The sequence below is a fragment of the Lepidochelys kempii genome, chromosome 1 (assembly GCF_965140265.1).
Source record: "Lepidochelys kempii isolate rLepKem1 chromosome 1, rLepKem1.hap2, whole genome shotgun sequence".
Lineage (NCBI taxonomy): Eukaryota > Metazoa > Chordata > Testudines > Cheloniidae > Lepidochelys > Lepidochelys kempii.
In genome coordinates this window covers 43,518,423-43,531,497 of record NC_133256.1, presented here as the reverse complement: position 1 = coordinate 43,531,497, position 13,075 = coordinate 43,518,423, and the positions used below count along the sequence as shown (strand labels likewise).

Genomic DNA, 13,075 nt, shown 5'->3' with positions numbered 1-13,075 from the left:
TGAGCTAAGATGGGGTATTCAAGCTAACAGTCTTCTGATTTATTTTGGAGGGAGCTTAAAGGAAGGGGCATTCAGGGTCCTTTTGAGATTCAATTTTCCATGCTTCGTCTCAACTCAAAGACAAATAATTCTGGAAAGATAAATGGATGAAGTGATTTTGCTCTTTGAGTAAGACAAACATGAAAAGCTTCCCCCTTTGATTATAAACTCTCTAATTATGCAAAAATGGCTGAAGTTTATAATGGCAAACTTTGCATGTCTCTGGACATCTCCTTTGGTTAATTCTGAACAAAACTGGTTTAGTAATTTTGAAGGTAAAACTCAGTTAAAATGAAATGTAACAATTCATCCACTATGTGAATGCAGTAGGTAGCATTGCATCAGTATAGGCTGTCCATAATCTGCTGGCTGTGCAGTAGGTAACTTACTGCAGTAGAGGGCTGGCAGGATAGCAAAACACCTTCCCTGGGCCACAGAGCCCTCCCCAATCTGAGGAAAGGAGTGTTACTATTCCACACATCTCCTGTTTATTAGGATACAAGTTACACAACATAAGTGGTTCACATGATGTTACATGTTACCTACTACAGTTTACTTGTATAGGTCAAGCTGGAAATAAGTGAAAAAAGTCTTTACTTGATATAGATGCAACGGAGAAAACTGTGAAATTTTAAAAAAAATGTAATTCACCTTTAAACGGATAAATAATTCTGTTTTATTACTGGAGGTTTTACTGGTGGTGCATACCAGATGGTACTAGTATTTAGAATATAGTGGGAGGATTTTGTTTGTTTTTGCCAATGAGGAAAATTAGAGCAGACAAACTCTAGATGGTTCTCTCTCAGGATGGGGGTCGGTTCACAAAATCTGCAGCTACTGGGATTCTGAGGAGGCATTTGGGGGCTAAAAGGGTTTCTTTTTCCCAGTCTGCTGGTGTCTCTTCCCCCACACTTCATTTCAGTAAGCAGCCTGGTCCCGTCCCCGTCCCCCCCCCCACTCTCTCCAACTATGAAGACTCCCTGTCCATGAAAAGTGAGAGTGCAGATCCCAGATCCACCATGGCTTCTTTACCATAGTCTCTAGAAAGGATAGCAAAGAAGTGAATTGCTGGTGGGCCTGAAGATGGTGTCCCTAGCCTCTGTTTATCAGAAGCTGGGAATGGGAGACAGGGGATAGATCACTTGATGATTAACTGTTCTGTTCATTCCCTCTGGGGACCTGGCATTGGCCACTGTCGGAAGACAGGATACTGGGCTAGACTGACCTTTGGTCTGACCCAGTATGGCCGTTCTTATGTATGATTTCAGCCAGCACTGGCTTCACCCCCTGCTCACGACATCTTTCCTTTACCTTGATTCTCAGCTTTGGGTGGCAACTCAGAGGTCTTTTATTCCTTCTTCATGATGAAGTCTTAGGAGGGGACCTGCTGGCCCTACTCCCACATTTTGCTTCTTCAGCGGGCCAACAGTCAGTGCACTCCTGGTAACAAATGCTACTGGCTGCAACTTTAGGGGAGTGGATGGTTCTGCCTACCTACCATTCATTCTCCCTGTTCCCATTTGTATCTAGCAGCAGCAGCATTGTGGAAACATGTCAGCTGCATCTCGCCCTAAAATAATCTGTGGTTCCAATGCCCTATAGGGGCAGCGAGTTGTATGGGCCCAGGGTGCCTGGGCTCCAGGAATATTCAGGGCCCGGAGGCCCGGACCCCTTCTGGGCACCAGCAAAAATTATCCAAACCTGCCGCTAGTGATGCCCTACAGTGCACTGAGATACTAAGAAATCCTGTCCCATTACCATACCTGCTCAATTTCTCAAAGGATCCTTTTGCCCAACATGGAATTTTAGCTATCATCAGGTTGAAACATCATAACCATTTCACAGCACACAACAATACTACATACATATTTCAGGTAAGAAAACTGAGGTACCCAACTGAAACCTCATGCATAATTTCAGGAATGCAAAACATAATTATCCAAATTGGATTTAACCTAGCACAGCAGAGTACATCCCTTCTCTTTTAAAAAGAACTGTAAGATTTGTAATGAACACCTAATTTTTCCATCTCACCAAAAGAACTTATTCTTGCAGCATACAGTGTTCCCCTCATACTATCCGAGGGGCACTGGTCAAATACTGACATAAAGGGAAAGTGACACAAATACTCAACACAGCTACCTGCAGCATGGTGACTTTTTACTGGGAAAAGTTCCTTTCCTATCTAAGTATTGTCCTAGAACAACCCTCCTTATTTCGTGAGATCCGACAAGATTACAACCCAGGCTGGTACGGCTGCAGGCACACAAATACCATTATAACCTGAAATGATGAGCAAGGAAAGACAGAAAGAGTACAGGATCATTAAGAGGGAGTTTGGCTAATGCTCAACTTCTTAAAAAAAAATGTTAAAAAATGTTAGCTGTGGATGTTTAAGTGTGCTCCTTTGAAGAATACAAATTGCATATCTTAAGAACCCATAACAAAAATCAAACAAAGTAATGAAATATAAATTCTTGCATTTCAGTTTCATTGAACTGAGGGAGGGACCATTTCTCTTATCTAAATTAGTGTTACTGCAATTGTGTAATGCAATAAATATAAGCAACTCATCTACTGTTTACTATGTATTTTTAATGTTATGTTGGGGAATTTACTGATAACATAAATCTTGTGATGGAGAATTTGACACATGCCAACAAACTGCATGCATGAGCCTACAACATTACTATTATTTATACTGCAACACAGACTGAAGTCCATACATATTTCAAAGATAGTTTAGAATTTACCTAAAGCTTTTGTCTATGCTGGAAAAATATGAGTGCTCCAGAAGCTAAAACTGTCAGAATGTTTTAACAGATGTAAACTGTATAGTTGACTTATATTGATCCTATTTAACATTGTCTTATTGGATTTCAAGTGCTTGGATTATCTGTCTGGGTCAAGACCATTGTGACAACCACAGAATGTTAAGGTCTTTAAGATCTACCCGGCAATGAAAATGTGCAGTTTAAATCCTCAAAAGACCTTAAGCTAGCCAGCAGTAAAACCAATGGAAGCTTCCTTTTGATTCTCAGCATTCCAATTAACCCTAAATTAAAAATCCGCAGGAAAATGGTGAAGGGTTCTTTTTTCCCCCTGAGAAATTCCTTTTGTCTTTTGAAAATGATCTGTTGATACACAGTGTTTTCTATTTTTATTTTCTTGCTACTTAAATTTAAAAGGTCGAGCAATGGCTATTAGCCAGGATGGGCAGGGACGGTGTCCCTAGCTTCTGTTTGTCAGAAGTTGGGAATGGGCGACAGGGGATGGGATCACTTGATGATTACCTGTTCTGTGCATTCCCTCTGGGGCACCTGGCATTGGCCACTGTAGAAAGACAGGACACTGCGCTAGATGGACCTTTGGTATGACCCAATATGGCTGTTCTTATGTAAAAGGCTAAGGTAAAAAGTGAAGTTAGATCAAACAACAACAACAAAAAGATCTAGAGCAGACGAACCTTTGGTCATCTCTGTGTTTCATTTGATTTATGTTTTCTGTCTTCACTAGCTGCTCAAACTAACGCTATTATCCTCATTCTGATTCAGCATCTTTTTTAAAAATTGTATATGTCTCCCCTTTTAAATTCAGTACTAGAGCTGTCCAGGAATTTTTCTTCACAACATTTTTTCAACAGAAAATGTGGCTACTGCAAAACTGAAATTTTCAATGAGACCGTGTCAATTTTGCTAATGTTTCTCAATTTTCTATTTGGAAAAGCAAAACAAAGTTTTGTTCTGGTCTGCATCAACCTGATTTGAAATACTTCAGTTTGTTGAACCACATTTGAACATTCCGTTTTGGGTCAATTTGACATTAATCTGTGTCTGCTTGAGCTGCTGCAGTGCCTTTTGCCCCTTTCCGCCCCCCTTGCACAATGGGCTAGACTGGCTAGACTACATCTCTCATGATGCACTGCAGTCTCCATTTTGGCTGCACCCACACCGTGCTTCATGGGATTTCCATGACTGTTGTGCATCACAAGGTGAGGTAGTCTGGCCAGGGATCCTGGCCCACAGAGAAGAAAGGGGGCATAAATTACAAGACAGGTGGACACAGTTTAATGTCAAATTGTCCCAAGACCAAATGTTTCAACATTTCAAAAGGATTTTACCACAAAACTTTGCATTCCACAAAAAAAACATTTAGATTTTTCTTCCTGATTCATAACGACAACAAATGTCAAAATACTGAAGTTTCACATAAATTAGAAATTCTAATTTTTGCTAAACTCTACTCTGTATCCCTTCTGGTTACTCTTTCTTGACATGGACTTGTCAGGGATGGGGGGCAGGAAAGAGTCTGTCGCATATTACCACTTTCTCCATCAATCTGATGTTTCCATCAAGTTGAGAATGGGACCCAAAAAGCAATTTTTAATAATTTCAACTTCTGGAAATGAGAGCATGTCTTGCTGAGGATTTTGTGCACCTGTGTTAAGCAACCTGCAACAAGAATTGCTTGAGTATACACACCACACTGTTTTCCCATGATTAAGGTACCTTTGCCTCTTATCACTGAGGCTACACAACACTGCAATGTTTCAACATCAGCACTCAGTATTCTGGTCAGATATCCCATGGTACATTACTCTAACACTCTGCTACACATATAATGGACATTGTGGCATACCCACTGGAAGGCAATGGCATTCTGGGGCTTGGGGATCAGCACTAAATAATTTCCATACCACCTCTCATTTTATCCCATTATCCAGCCACGTTTTCAAAGTACTGTCAAGCCGCATGGAGAAAACATTTGCGATTTCTGTGGTCTTCACAGTGATGACAGGCTGCTGCTAGCATATCTGAAGTCATACAATAAATTCAGAACAAGGGCATTAAAATAAACTGAGAAGGTAATGTGTGATAAATGAAAGGGGGTGGGGAGAGCTCCTTTTTATGGACACCGAGCCAGCCAGTTAACTATGAAGTCCCTCTTCATGGCTGTTCTCTGCTTCCTTTACCTGTAAAGGGTTAAAAGGTCTCCCTTGTTAGATAAAAGAAAGGAAGTGGGCACCTGAGCAAAAGAGCCAATGGGACGGCTAGAACTTTTTAAAATGGGAAAAAACTTCCCCTTTGTCTGTTGTTGTTCTCTGGGGAAGAGAGGAACAGGGCAGCAGTTATGCTATGAGAAGCTTTAAACCAGGTATGAAAAATCATCAGATCATACCGAGAACTACTTATTTGAAACCCCCAGATAGGTAAGTAGATGGGGAATGTCTAGAAAGATGCAATTAGGTTTATTTCTTTTATTTTGTAAGGCTTGTGGACTCCTCTGTGCTAACTCCAGATGCTTTGTTTTAGTTGTAACCTTTAAGCTGGACCTCAGGAAGCTTTCTTGCTGCTTAATCCTTGTATTGTTTTAATAAAATTTACCTTTTTTAAGAACAGGATTCAATTTGTGTGTCCCTAAGAGGTTTGTGCATGTTGTTTAATTAGCTGGTGGCAACAGCTAATTTCCTTTGTTTTCTTTCTCAGCTCTTCCCCGGAGATGGGTACCCCACAGGAAGGAAGGTAAAAAACCACTTCTTCAGATGCAGTTTTTTACCCATGAAAGCTTATGCCCAAATAAATCTGTTAGTCTTTAAGGTGCCACCGGACTCCTTGCTGTTTTTGTGTATACAGACTAACACGGCTACCCTCCGATACTAGTCTGTGAAAGAAGCTTACTGGAACATCTCTGAGGGTGAGATTTTACCTGTAGTCAGTTTCGTAATGTATTAGGCTTAGACTTGTGTGTTTTTGCTTTATTTTGCTTGGTGACTTACTTTGTTCTGTCTGTTATTACTTGAAATCACTTAAATCCTACTTTTTATTCTTAATAAAATGACTTTTGTTTATTATTGAACTCAGAGTAAGTGATTAATACCTGGGGGAGCAAACAGCTGTGCATCTCTCTCTATCAGTGATATACAGGGAAACAATTTGAGTTTACCCTGTATAAGCTTTATATAGAGTAAAACGGACTTATTTGGAGTTTGGATCCCATTGGGAACTGGGTGTCTGGGTGCTAGAGATAGGTGACCTGCTGAGCAGCTCTTGGTTAAAGTCTGCAGCTTTGGGAGCATGGACCAGACCTGGGTCTGTGTTGCAACAGGCTAGCACATCTGACTCAACAAGGCAGGGTTCTGGAGTCCCAGGCTGGCCGGGAAAACAGGCTCAGAGGTAATCTCAGCACGTCAGGTGACAGTCCCAAGGGGGTCTCTGTGACCGAACCCATCACAACTGGAACATGCATTTGGAAGACTGAAAACTAGATGGAGCATCGTGATAAGAAACATCTTCGTTATGACAGCTGTTTGCTGTGTTTTGTGCAACCACTGTGAAGGCAAGAGAGAAAACCTTGCAAATGGATGAAGCAGGTGGTGGGCAGATTTGGTGAATGTTTTGAATGGCCTGATTGAAGACCTCTATGAAATGATGCAACTACTCAAGGGCACAGACTGAGAGCCACATTACAGTCGTAGTTCAAGTATAGGTGCCATTTGTAAACAGCGTACATGCTTTTGTAGAGGGCATCTATCAGCATTACTGACTGTGCATGTCTTCTTGTGTACTTCCTGGTAAAAGGAGTTAAACAGACTTGGTGTGTATGTTATATCACATTTCTTGTTGAGTTTTTAGTGCACAATATGTGAATGTCATATAATGCTTGTAAACAGGATCCTTTTTGTGCATGTGTGGCTGTTATGACCGTGATGATGCATATTTCAGGGAATGGTGCAAAACTCAGAACCATGAATGTAAACACATTTTCAGTGCTTCGGTAGCAATGAATACACCAAGCAGAATGGGATAAGCTTGTGAACAGTAAAAACACAAAAAGAACCTATTCAAAATTCAAAGTTGCTCAAAGCTGGAAGGATTCAAAGGCCCTGTGCTCCAGGAGTGTTGTTTGCCTCTACATCATCCACAACAGTTGTGTCTGATGTGCTAGCCCTTTTCCTGCCCTTCCTCTCTCTCATGCCAATACTATTGCAGAAAAAGAACAAGTTATTGTCCATTAGTCTCCATGCCAACATTGATAAAATGTTACTTTTCCCTCAGTTTTGGAATTCCATTTCCATTGGCTATTTCCAGTCTTTGTGGGCTTGGAGATGGTAAGATGTTTACTCAGTTTCTCCCCTTTGCATAGGATCCCTTGGGCCTGTGATATGATGGGTGTGGGTGGAGGGTATTAGTTCTGCCAAGCTGGGAATAGGATGATAAAATCCAGGTAAGTTGTGGGCTAGTTAAAGTGGGTGCAACAATGGTTAGCTAGTAATTGCATGTGCACTTCCGTAGGCTGACCTTACTTTGGAGAACATTATCCCCAAAAGACAGAAGGATTCTGTTCAAAAAGGTATTGGGCAAAATAGGATGATATGCTTGCTACTGTTTGTCAAGATGGTTCCCCCAGGCTGGCTTCCCCTCCACAGGTTAGGTTTCTGCCTGTGGTTCAGGCTGATCATCCAGCTGTGATCTGGGGTACTCCTGGATCTCCACCACTGTAGCTGTCCCAGGGTGTCAAGGTTCCTCCCCCACTCTGAGCTCTAGGGTACAGATGTGGGGACCTGCATGAAAAACCTCCTAAGCTTATCTTTACCAGCTTAGGTCAAAACTTCCCCAAGGTACAAAATATTCCACCCGTCGTCCTTGGATTGGCCGCTACCACCACCAAACTAATACTGGTTACTGGGGAAGAGCTGTTTGGACGCGTCTTTCCCCCCAAAATACTTCCCAAAACCTTGCACCCCACTTCCTGGACAAGGTTTGGTAAAAAGCTTCACCAATTTGCCTAGGTGACTACAGACCCAGACCCTTGGATCTTAAGAACAATGAACAATCCTCCCAACACTTGCACCCCCCCCTTCCTGGGAAACGTTGGATAAAAATCCTCACCAATTTGCATAGGTGACCACAGACCCAAACCCTTGGATCTGAGAACAATGAAAAAGCATTCAGTTTTCTTACAAGAAGACTTTTAATAAAAATAGAAGTAAATAGAAATAAAGGAATCCCCCCTGTAAAATCAGGATGGTAGATACCTTACAGGGTAATTAGATTCAAAACATAGAGAACCCCTCTAGGCAAAACCTTAAGTTACAAAAAAGATACACAGACAGAAATAGTTATTCTATTCAGCACAGTTCTTTTCTCAGCCATTTAAAGAAATCATAATCTAACACGTACCTAGCTAGATTACTTACTAAAAGTTCTAAGACTCCATTCCTGGTCTATCCCCGGCCAAGACAGAATATAGACAGACACACAGACCCTTTGTTTCTCTCCCTCCTCCCAGCTTTTGAAAGTAGCTTGTCTCCTCATTGGTCATTTTGGTCAGGTGCCAGCGAGGTTACCTTTAGCTTCTTAACCCTTTACAGGTGAGAGGAGCTTTCCCCTGGCCAGGAGGGATTTCAAAGGGGTTTACCCTTCCCTTTATATTTATGACACAGGGTTCACCAGGTCAATGATGCAGCAGTTGAGGTGGACCGTACCACTGATCTGGAGCATCTAGGTGCCACGGCCAAAGGTGTCTGATGATACCATCAGTTCCTGCAAAATTGTAAGTCTGATGTAGACAGTGCCATTCTAGAAGAGTGTATGTCCTGGGCCTCCCTTTCCTTTGCAGATGGTCTCGGGGGGAAGGAGGGGGTTGGCTTGCTGGAGCTGCACTTTTCCTAGTGCTCCAGGATCTCCTGGCCCTAACAATTCCAGAGGAAAAATCCTTCACCTCCTTGGTACTGAGTTGAGAGGCCAAAGCTTCTAACACCACAGACTTAGCGGGAAACCAGGACCCTTTGGGAGCCAGCCCCTTATGGTGGGAGACAGAGCGCCGCCTCTTTGGAGCTTTCCCTGAGTCCTCCAAAGTCTCCCCCTGTCATAAATATAAAGGGAAGGGTAACCACTTTTCTGTATACAGTGCTATAAAAATCCCTCCTGACCAGAGGCAAAGTCCTTTTACCTGTAAAGGGTTAAGAAGCTCACGTAACCTGGCTGCCCCCTGACCCAAAATGACCAATGATAGGACAAGATACTTTCAAATCTGGAGGGGTGGAAAAAGGCTTTTGTCTGTCTGTGTGATACCTTTGCTGGGAACTGATCAAGGATGCAAGCCCTTCAACTCCTGTAAAGTTAGTAAGTAATCTAGCTAGAAAATGCATTAGGTTTTTTTTGTTTTGGCTTGTGAAATTCGCTGTGCTGGAGGAAATGTGTATTCCTGGTTTTGTGTCTTTTTGTAACTTAATATTTTGCCTAGAGGAATTCTCTATGTTTTGAATCTGACTGCCTGTAAGATTATCTTCCATTCTGATCTTACAGAGTTGTTCTCTTATCTTTTTTTGTTCTTCTAATACAGTTCTGTTTTTTAAGAATCTGATTGAGTTTTTTGGGTCTTAAAAATCCAAGGCTGGTCTGTGCTCATCTTGTTTATTCTCAAGCCTCCCCAGGAAAGGGGGTGTAAGGGCCTGGGGGAATATTTTGGGGAAACAGGAACTCCAAGTGGTCTTTTCCCTTATTGTTTGTCAAATCACTTGGTGGTGGCAGCATTTTACCTAATCCAAGGGCAAAGACTTTGTGCCTTGGGGAATTTTCAACCTAAGCTGGTAGAAATAATCTTAGGGGGTCTTTCATGTGGGTCCCCACATCTGTACTCTGGAGTTCAGAGTGGGGAAGGAACCCTGACACCCCCTCTTAAAGGACACCTTGGCTGAGGTCAAAGGGGTACTGGGTCAGTCCAGAGACAGACATACAGGAGGTGGAGGTATTCTGACCTAACTCAGAAGCAGGTCAAAGGGAACACTCCTTCATCAGAAGCCTCAATTTAATCTCTCGATTCTTCCATGCTCTAGATTTGAGAGCTAGGCAGAGGTTAAACTTTTCTTAGACATGGGACTCTCCCAAGCAATGGATATATGTAGTGGCCATCACTGACCATGATAGCCTCCCAACAAGAGAAGTAGCATTTGTAACCTGGCAGGCCAGGCATGCCCAGCCAAAACAAGTAAGTCCCCCGCCCCCCCAAAAGAGGTGGGAAAAGGAGAGGAAAAAAACAAGCCTCTCACTAAAATTCTATACCAACAACTAATAATAAACAAAAACATTACACTAATTAAAAAAATCAATTGTAGAACATGCTGAGGCATGCACACTTGGACGCGCTACAGCTCTGTCGCAGGCCAAGGAGGAAGAGAAGAACTTAAGGGCAGTTTGGCCAGGCAGCTCAATATATCCTTGGTGTGCGGCACGAGGTTGTATAGAGCACGTGCGCAGGCTGAATGGACACTGCTAATGGAAAATCTCCGATGAAGGTCTCCAGAGGTGCATGTGCACCTGAAGTACAGAACTAACAGGGATGATACTCAAAGAGGAAGTTTTGGTATTTCAACCTTTCATCCCCATTCAGTACAAAACTATTTCAAAATACTTGGATTTCCCACAGGACAGAAATGCTGGCTTTTGCTGAGCTCTAACTAACATTTCTAAAAAGTAAAATATTGCAGTGTTTATTTTAGGGAAACAGTTGCACATTTCTTCAAAAGATCAGAATTTCCCCCCCACCCAATACATGCCATTTAGTATTAGCAAAAATCTTCTTTTGAAGTTGTTTTAAAATATATTTCCCATTTAAGCATATACCCCAGGTTCACTACACTCATACAAGCTGTGGAATAGACCACAGACCAGTTCACATATGACAAAATCATTGACAATAACAGTGCAAAAAAAAAAAAAGTTCAATATTTTGTTACAAAGGGAATCTACTTCCAAAGAACAATAATCCATAAAGAAGAAAAATACATGTAAAGAGACATAAGTTAAAATATTTTAATACATTATTAAAAAATAAAAATAGCTGTTTTGACTATTCCACTGCAAATCTGTGGAATCTAACTATATTTACGAGTTTAGGTTATTCAAAAGAAGGGGGAGGGAAGAAAGACTAGTCAAAGCTAAGTAACCATGTGGAAAGGCGGTTTGATACACAAGCTCTTCTCTCAAATCCCTTTGTATATATCCAATAATTTAAAATGCAATTTACATCACTTCAGTTAAATAAAAAGACAATAATTAACGACAACATGACAAGATGTCAATCACTGAGCGTAAACAAGTCCCATAAACACCCTCAGAAGTGAATTATAACCTAACAACGTATATGCTTAGTGCTTATTAGCAATCCAGCTGAATCATTCCCTTCCCCAACCCTTGCATCAGTATTCAAAATGGCTTTTTAAATGAAATTAGAAGGATAGTCATGCGTATCTTTCAGCAGGAATAGCAGCTTAAAACAGATGGATATGAAGTCGCGGGGGTTGGGGGGAGGGGGGAAATCAGGCTTCCTTAGAGCTTTCTTCTATTTTACGATCAACATAAGTACACAGTACACAGAAAGTGTAAAAGGTTAAAGTCAATAGATGGGTGAAGTGGATGCCATGTTAATCTCCCTTGGTATCTCTAGCTTGTTTTCCACAAATCTTCCTCCTTCCCAGTATCTCAAATTCTGATTTCAACAGGTTTTGCACACAAGCAGCTCACTAATCATTTATTTTTAATGATTCCTGTCTTAAACTTCAAAGAAAATGAAAATGTAAGGCAAAGCCAGGTACGGGGGAAGCACCATTGGAAGTAACACGTGAGTCAATATGACTATATGTTTCAGAGTAGCAGCCATGTTAGTCTGTATTCGCAAAAAGAAAGGGAGTACTTGTGGCACCTTAGAGACTAACAAATTTATTTAAGCATAAGCTTTCGTGAGCTACAGCTCACTTCATCGGATGAAGTGAGCTGTAGCTCACGAAAGCTTATGCTTAAATAAATTTGTTAGTCTCTAATATGACTATAGTAAAACAAAGATGCATATGCTGCATTTTCAAATGCTTTTGTAGCTACATACACAGTAACTCCCATTATGAGATAAATAAGCCATTATAAATCCAACAGAAACCTCAGACTGAATAACTCAGTTGGGATTTTTAGGAGAAAAGACTTTTTTAAGACTTGAAGGCTGAAAAGCTGTGCTCCATGAAATCAGATATTGTGTCAAAGGATCTCCACTGAGCTGGCGGGATAGAAATGTTCCAGAAATTAACTTAGAAACAAAGGCAAACAGCATTTCCAAATAATCACTTACTAAAGTGAGGCTTCAGCAACTTTCTCCAGTTAGGGTCATCAAAATCTTAGTTTACGTTGCTGCAGATCCTGAAGATTACCAAGGATAACACTGAAAAGTCAGAAAAATAGTAAAATCAACTTTCATTTTAACATTTAAAAAAAATCTAATTAAAATATTTTGGAAACATACGGTTTTTTAAACACAATCAGAACCTATAATTTTTTTTAACTCCGTTTTGGAAATGAAAACCCCTCATGAAAACTCATGAAATAGCAGAGCTTTAAATTAACAGAGCATCTGTGAATAGTGTATTGGCTTACAGCTGACCCCGAAATTCTGCTCTACCAGAATCAGTGCTAAATGTGCATGTTGGCAGGGTTGGGGGGAGCGGGTAATGGGGGGTGGCTCAGTTTCACTTTGCTTTTCAGCCAATCAGCTGGTCAGATGAAGTTATGGAAAGGATCTCATGCAGCTGTGAGCAACTGCTCTACATGGAGGGAGCGGCTAAAAAAACAAGGGCTACAGCTTCAGCTCTCTTCCCTGTACCCAAAACATATACTCCTCCTCAGCCACTGAATATCTGAGGGAGGGAGGGCAGCTTTAAGTCCAATGTTCCCATCTAACCAGCAGCAATGCAACAAACATGCAGCTGAAGAAGTGTATCGGTGAGGGAGAAGTTCATCTTGCTGACAGGCAATCTTGCTTCAGTTCTTGGCTATTTGGCCAGTATAGACCAACTAACTAGGCCTGAAGGGTGTTAGTGGCTTGGTAGCCTGCCTACCCCAATACTGTTACAGTTGTGACAGTCCATCCGGCTGCTATCTTTCTAGGTAACTTAAATGGCCCCAGTTACAACAGTATGTAAGCATTTAAACAAACATTTATTTCTTCTCAGTATTTGGTGAAAGGAAAGCAATGTCCCCATTTTACAGAT

The 13,075-nt window shown here is 41.4% G+C and overlaps 1 protein-coding gene across 4 annotated transcripts in view; it reads right to left on the bottom strand.

Annotated features, from left to right (window-relative positions):
- The window catches only part of WASF3 (WASP family member 3), a 142,467-nt gene that overhangs the window by 64,304 nt on the left and 65,088 nt on the right, over nucleotides 1-13,075 (bottom strand). For 3 of the 4 annotated variants that reach the window (XM_073340447.1, XM_073340475.1, XM_073340456.1), the window contains one exon: nucleotides 12,160-12,249. The exons of the other annotated variant lie outside the window; for it this stretch is intronic. The gene's annotated coding sequence lies outside the window, so the exon portion shown is untranslated. The remainder of the gene's footprint in view (nucleotides 1-12,159; nucleotides 12,250-13,075) is intronic. 4 annotated transcript variants of the gene reach the window in all.